The sequence below is a fragment of the Oncorhynchus clarkii genome, chromosome 2 (assembly GCF_045791955.1).
Source record: "Oncorhynchus clarkii lewisi isolate Uvic-CL-2024 chromosome 2, UVic_Ocla_1.0, whole genome shotgun sequence".
Taxonomy (NCBI): domain Eukaryota; kingdom Metazoa; phylum Chordata; class Actinopteri; order Salmoniformes; family Salmonidae; genus Oncorhynchus; species Oncorhynchus clarkii.
This window is the reverse complement of record NC_092148.1, coordinates 90,012,780-90,020,589: the sequence shown is the minus strand read 5'-3', so window position 1 is coordinate 90,020,589 and position 7,810 is coordinate 90,012,780. Positions and strand designations below refer to the sequence as shown.

The window sequence follows — 7,810 nt, the reverse complement described above, 5'->3', positions numbered from 1 at the left end:
GTGTTACTGTAAACTGTAAAAACATTTGATCAACTGTTTTTGAAAAGAAAAGTGTGCCAACTGCTCAAACAAAACGTATGATTGGCTGGATTTTGTTTTTGTGGGTGATGGATGGATTCCTTAGCCTGGTCCTAGGTCTGGTCATGCTCTTTCCAACTTTTATGTTCATTGTCATGCCAAACAAGACAGAGTTGGAATGGCAGCACAAACAGATCTGGGACCAGGCTATAGATTTCTGGCCTGTGTATGACTGCATGGACATCAACTCAGTAGGATGAAATATGATGAATCAGTCAATCCCAAGTGGAATGACCCCATCCCCAGTACAATATGTGATCCCGAGGGAACACAGCCCCATTAACAGTAGTTCCTCTGCATGATGGACGTTCTCCACAGACCTCTGAGTTGTTTATGATGTTAATTGCTCCCTGTCTCTTTCGGCGTCCGTTTCTGGCACCATGGAATGTTAGCTATGTGATAAGAATTCCAGCATTAAACAGCCCTGGAATGGCTAGTCTGGGATATTCTGAGATCTCTGGCTTCTGTCTGTCTGGAGTGCGGAACGCTGCTTACTGTACAGTACTTCACAGACAGGGGAATGTGGAAGAGATTCCATCCCGAAATAGCACTGTTGTGTTAATTTACTCATTCATCCCTATCAAAGGTTTTCCACTTCCGTCTGTCGTTGGTCATCTTCTTTCCCAGCTCTGCTTGTTGTCTTGAAGTGTAGTAAACATCGTTCTCTGCCATGTGATGTGTTCGAATTACTTTTATCGTCTCGTTGAGTGTTACAGTATTTCTGTCATGAGTGTTACAGTCTGCCATTTTGTCTCTGTTCTCTGCTTCTATCCTCAAAATGTTGTGTGTTTTCTTACTTCTCCTCTCTCCAGGTCGTTGCTCTCTGTCCGTATTGTGTTTTTAGAATGACTTTAATCGTTTTAGGGAGTATTATCTTCAGTATTCTTGAGCCGGTGTTCTTCTTCCTCTCTCAGGTGATGGCCAGGAGGAGAGAGGGCTCTGGGAAGGTCAAGGTGCTGCTCCACTGGACTCCTGAGGACATGTGAGTATTATTGACTGCCTATGACTACTGAGGAATGTACTACAAAGCAGGATCAAGAAGTTACCCAGCTAACTTGCCTAAATATTGTCTTTAAAAAAAAAATGTTTTATTGAAAGATGAGCTTGAAATGGGCATGCTTGGTCTTATTGACTCAACAAACAAAATCACATATTTCTTAATTAATCAGAAAATCAAGTTAGTTTTTTATCGAAGTTAGCTGGCTAGCTCTATTTAATTTGTTGTTATTTAGCCAGGATAGTTCACTCAGCTATAGTCACTATTTAGCCAGGATAGTTCACTCAGCTATAGTCACTATTTAGCCAGGATAGTTCACTCAGCTATAGTCACTATTTTCCAGGGAGTCATGGGATCCATAAAAATATCAAACTTAGAAAGCATACAAACCACATAGTATAAATGTAAAACACTCAACATAGTTACATAACATTCATATTGCTCTGACTCTGAGGGGGCTGTATTGATAAATGGTAAATGTGTGTGTGTGTGTGTGTGTGTGTGTGTACTCTAATCCTGTGTGTATCTGTAGTTTATGGCTCTATGCATTTATTTTTTTCCATCCTCTGTGTTGACCCGTCATCCTCGCTGGGTCTGGCTCTAAATCTGTCCAGATTTCAATCTTAGTTGTGCTAACATTGGTTATGGAACAGGGTGTCTGCGTCTAGACCCTGTCCCAGTTCCACACAAAGATATAATACAGTTTACTATTGAATACTACAGTACTTACCAGAGGTGTGGACTCGAGTCACCTGACTTGGACTCGAGTCAGACTCGAGTCACAAATATGATGACTTGCAACTCGACTTTGACTTTAACACCAATGACTTGTGCCTTGAGCCTTTTGACGAGAACTGACTTGAGACCCTCCCCAGGCCCAAAGCCACTGACATATGTTAGCCTACTGTAACTGTGTGTGTGTGTGTGTGTGTGTGTGTGTGTGTGTGTGTGTGTGTGTGTGTGTGTGTGTGTGTGTACAAGCCTACATCGCCCGATTGCGATCCTCGATAGTCAATCGCTAATGGGGGGGGGGGGGGGGGGGTCTTTCTTACCCATGCCCATGTATTTCCATGGAAATCTGAAGTTTATTTGGAAAGTAATAAATACATTTTTAAAAAGCATTCATGATTTGCGTAAATGTAATATACTAACTATTACTCTTGTTAAAAGTATGAAATGGTATTACATTTGGTGAAGAGCACATTATGACCTGTTTAGGACTCGAAACTCAAAGTTTAGGACTTGAGACTTGACTTGAGACTTGTTGGTCTTGACTCGGACATGCCTGTCTTGACTTGGGACTTGAGTGCTAAGACTTGAGACTTACTTGTGACTTGTAAAACAATGAATAGTTCCCACCTCTGGTACTTACTGTATAATTCAGTAGTATGTTGTTGAATACTATACTACACACTGTAGTATACCTCAGTCATGGGCAGTACTTACTATAGAATAGTGTAGTTTATGGTAGAATGCAATAGTAAATCCTACAGTATACTACAGTCCATCAAAACACTGCAGTCCGCAACCACTATACAGATATCTATTAATTATAATGTCCATTTAATTATAATCCACATGATAATTCATATTTCCTGTTTTTATATATATATATTTTTAAAATTTTATTTTACCTTTTGTTTATACAGATTTTTTTCTCATTGAGATAAAAATCTACTTTTCAAGACAGACCTGGTCCAACAGCAGCAGACAAAACAACTTACACACACTAACACAACATTAAACAGAACTACAAACACACATACAGTACAACAATTACATATTACATTAAAAACACAAACATCTTGACTAAAAACAGCTGGCCTAAAAACAATTACAGTCTTCTATGATATATAAATCGATCAAGTGTTTAAACTCCACCAACGAAACTAGATCATCACATGATGATGATCACATCACACTGATATGCTGCAGGATTATTCTCCTACTGCAGTAGAACTGGCTAAAGTTAAGAGCCTACATCTGTATGCTACAGTATTTACTTTGCAAATATACCCCTGTCCATTCCCCTCCCCCATATCCACATCCCATAAGTGGGAAACCTACATGCCAAGTATAGACCATTATATTGTGTTCTCTACAGGTTATAGAGAAGAGCAGAAACTCTAAACTCTCTCTTCAGACCCCAGTCCTACCTACCTACAGGTTATAGAGAAGAGCAGAAACTCTAAACTCTCTCTTCAGACCCCAGTCCTGCCTACCTACAGGTTATAAAGAGCAGAAACTCTGAACTCTCTCTTCAGACCCCAGTCCTGCCTACCTACAGGTTATAAAGAGCAGAAACTCTGAACTCTCTCTTCAGACCCCAGTCCTACCTACCTACAGGTTATAGAGAAGAGCAGAAACTCTGAACTCTCTCTTCAGACCCCAGTCCTGCCTACCTACAGGTTATAGAGAAGAGCAGAAACTCTGAACTCTCTCTTCAGACCCCAGTCCTACCTACCTACAGGTTATAGAGAAGAGCAGAAACTCTGAACTCTCTCTTCAGACCCCAGTCCTGCCTACCTACAGGTTATAGAGAAGAGCAGAAACTCTGAACTCTCTCTTCAGACCCCAGTCCTACCTACCGACAGGTTATAGAGAAGAGCAGAAACTCTGAACTCTCTCTTCAGACCCCAGTCCTGCCTACCTACAGGTTATAGAGAAGAGCAGAAACTCTGAACTCTCTCTTCAGACCCCAGTCCTACCTACCTACAGGTTATAGAGAAGAGCAGAAACTCTGAACTCTCTCTTCAGACCCCAGTCCTGCCTACCTACAGGTTATAGAGAAGAGCAGAAACTCTGAACTCTCTCTTCAGACCCCAGTCCTGCCTACCTACAGGTTATAGAGAAGAGCAGAAACTCTGAACTCTCTGTTTAGACCCCAGTCCTGCCTACCTACAGGTTATAGAGAAGAGCAGAAACTCTGAACTCTCTCTTCAGACCCCAGTCCTGCCTACCTACAGGTTATAAAGAGCAGAAACTCTGAACTCTCTCTTCAGACCCCAGTCCTGCCTACCTACAGGTTATAGAGAAGAGCAGAAACTCTGAACTCTCTGTTCAGACCCCAGTCCTGCCTACCTACAGGTTATAGAGAAGAGCATAAACTCTGAACTCTCTCTTCAGACCCCAGTCCTGCCTACCTACAGGTTATAGAGAAGAGCAGAAACTCTGAACTCTCTCTTCAGACGCCAGTCCTACCTACCTACAGGTTATAAAGAGCAGAAACTCTGAACTCTCTCTTCAGACCCCAGTCCTGCCTACCTACAGGTTATAGAGAAGAGCAGAAACTCTGAACTCTCTCTTCAGACCCCAGTCCTGCCTACCTACAGGTTATAGAGAAGAGCAGAAACTCTGAACTCTCTCTTCAGACCCCAGTCCTGCCTACAGGTTATGGAAAATGTTGAGTATTTTTGTCCAGTAGGTTCCCTGAAGGACAAGCCCCTACTGATATGTCAAAGATAACGAAGCAAAACCACTATGGTAAGTTCTGTATAAACACTACAGTGTATACTACAGTAATGTATGTATAAACACTACAGTAAGTTCTGTATACTACAGTAATGTATGTATAAACACTACAGTAAGTTCTGTATACTACAGTAATACAGTGAATACTATTAATACTACAGTGAATACTACTGTATACTATGTAACCATAGTACACTATAGTATTTTTTTTTCATGTGGGGTGTGTTGAAGTTAGCAGTACATTTTTCAGAACCCCACATTGCTGCCCCGTTGGCCTCCACTGAGAGAGATATTGAACCCCCAATCAGTCAATGAAATCACTCGGTGACCTCCGCCAGAGACACCGCAGGACTGGTCTCAAGAGCTTTTAGAGGACTTGATTCTAGAGCTTTTAGAGGACTGGTCTCAAGAGCTTTTAGAGGACTGATCTCAAGAGCTTTTAGAGGACTGGTCTCAAGAGCTTTTAGAGGACTTGTCTCAAGAGCTTTTAGAGGACTGGTTTCTAGAGCTTTTAAAGGACTTGTCTCAAGAGCTTTTAGAGGACTGGTCTCAAGAGCTTTTAGAGGACTGGTCCCAAGAGCTTTTAGAGGACTGGTCTCAAGGGCTTTTAGAGGACTGGTCTCAAGAGCTTTTAGAGGACTGATCTCAATAGCTTTTAGAGGACTTGTTTCTAGAGCTTTTAGAGGACTGATCTCAAGGGCTTTTAGAGGACTGGTCTCAAGAGCTTTTAGAGGACTTGTTTCAAGAGCTTTTAGAGGACTGAATTAAAGGGTGTACATGAACAGTGCATTAAAAGACATTGTGATTCACATAGAGGCCTGTAGCCTGAGGGAGGCTCTCTGACTGACTGGACCTCTATTGAAGAGACTGCTTTAGCTCTCTGAAGATGATCAGAGAGAGAGATCGAGGGAAGGATGGAGAGAGAGGCAAGAGAGAGGGATGTAGTGAGGGAACAAGAGAGCGAGATGGCGAGAGATGGATGAGTGAGAGATGGAAGGATAGAGGGATCTAGCAAAGAGAAGGACCATAGAGATTGAGGAAGATGGACTGAGAGACACAGGGACTTAGGGAGAAAGAGGGAGCGGAAAGAGAGACGGAGAGTGATGGAAGGAGCAGAGAATAAGTGGGAGGCAGCCAGGGGAGGGCAAGAGGTGGGATGATGTAACATGAGGAGGTGGGATGATGTAATATGAAGCAGATTGTAACTGACAGCTTCCGATGAACATACAGTATCTACCTTCCTCCATCCCTCTCTTTGCTCTCCTCCGCTCACCCCACTACTCACCCCGTATGTGGGAGCTTAACCGTGTGCAAGGGGATAGATGGAGAGGGGGGCGATAGATGGAGCGCAATGAAAAGGGAAAAACTCCATCCATTAATCAGACACAGAGTTGGGGGGGATGGACAGAATAGAGAGATATGGAGAGAGAGAGAGAGAGAGAGAGAGAGAGAGAGAGAGTAGAAAAGGATAACTCTCCATTCTCTCTGCAGGATAATCAGTGACGCTACATCCAGTCATAAATCCTCTGAGCAGCAGAGCAGTAATAGGGTGAGTGCTGTGGAATTATTACTAATCACTGTCCGTCAGTCTATCTATAGAGGGAGAGCTATCATTTACTGATGGCTTTTACTGAACGGTTAGAAGTGAGAGAATGGACAGTATATCAGCAGCATCATCTCCAGTTTGGTCTGAGCCTGGGAGAGGATCTGTCTGTGAACTATGGGAATATGCCCTCCATGGTATTAATTTGTTTGTGTCTTGGTGTCGCTTAGAGGGAGACGTTTGGCTTCATGTGTTTGTCTGAATCCTGGCCCTTGTCTTGTGATCTGTGTTCAGTTACCTGAACTGGAATGAACTGTACAGAACTGGACTGGGGTGTTGTTGGCCGTTTTGGTGGTTCGTCAAAGTTAATATTGTATTGTTTTCTTATTGCCAGCGCAATCTTTTGGTCATTTATCCAAGTTGTGTGTAGTTCCATCCTGTGATCTGACCCCTGATGGAGAGGTTAACGTCCAGGCCAGACCAGACCAGAGGGTCAGTGTGAGCCAGACCCCCAACCCCATTCAAAAACAACTCCTACTCCCAGTCTAGACAATGATGTAGATCTGAGAGGATAGGATAAGTATTATGGGCGGTAGAAGTGTTTTGATAAGTATAATTGTGGACAGGGCCAGTCCAGACTCCTTCTCGGTGGTCAGCAGTATCATTATGACTAGGTAGACTACTACGGTTCATTAACAGTTAACATTGTAGCTAATCGTTCACATCCTGACATGAATTCCTTCCATCTGGGTTAACGCGTAACTCTCATTAACATGGCTGTTCTGAAGCTGGCCTAACAGCTCCACTGTGCTAGTACAACTACTCATCATTATACCACTCACACGGGGAGAGGGAGAACGAGGGAGAGAGGGAGATAGCTTCGTCGTGTTTTCTGGTAGCTGGGTCGTGTTCATTAGGGTCCGCTGTAGCAGCAAGTATTAAAACATTACATTAAGGCTGGGCGATAATGACCTAAAAATCGTCTTAGGGGCCAAGCCAAATTTCTTCATCCTCCTGAGGGTTGAAGAGGCGCTGTTGCACTTTCTTCACCACACTGTCTGTGTGGGTGGACCATTTCAGCTTTGTTGTAAAATACACTGCATTTCATACAGTCAGCAATAACCTAATGAATTCAGGACGTGTGAAGTTATACCCAGGCTAAATATAAACCTTCCACAAACATCAGGCCCACTAATTATTTTATTATTTTATCAAAATAGTTGAGCCTGCTTTTTTTTAGCAATAGTCACTGATCTGTCTTTCAAGTCTGTTTATGAAAATTCCCTTTTTGTTACAAATTTAACCAGAACCCTGCATAATGCACTTTCACTAATGACCAACGTCTTGCAGCAGACATTATAGAAAATGAACACAGGTCTTAAACAATCTCTCAAGCACAAGCCCACGTGCTAATGATTAGCCTGCTAATCTTTATATTTCAAGTTTAGCCAACAAGGATCTATTTGCTAGCTAACAAGGATCTATTTGCTAGCTAACAAGGATCTATTTGCTAGCTAACAAGGATCTATTTGCTAGTTAACAAGGATCTATTTGCTAGCTAACAAGGATCTATTTGCTAGCTAAGAAGGATCTATTTGCTAGCTAACAAGGATCTATTTGCTAGCTAACAAGGATCTATTTGCTAGCTAACAAGGATCTATTTGCTAGCTAACAAGGTAGAACAGTTTAATTGTTATGAACTCACCTTTCTGTCCGTCTCG

At 42.4% G+C, this 7,810-nt stretch overlaps 1 pseudogene; it reads left to right on the top strand.

Moving 5' to 3' along the window:
• LOC139383161 (zinc finger protein aebp2-like) overlaps positions 1-7,810 on the top strand; it is a 62,877-nt pseudogene that overhangs the window by 37,966 nt on the left and 17,101 nt on the right.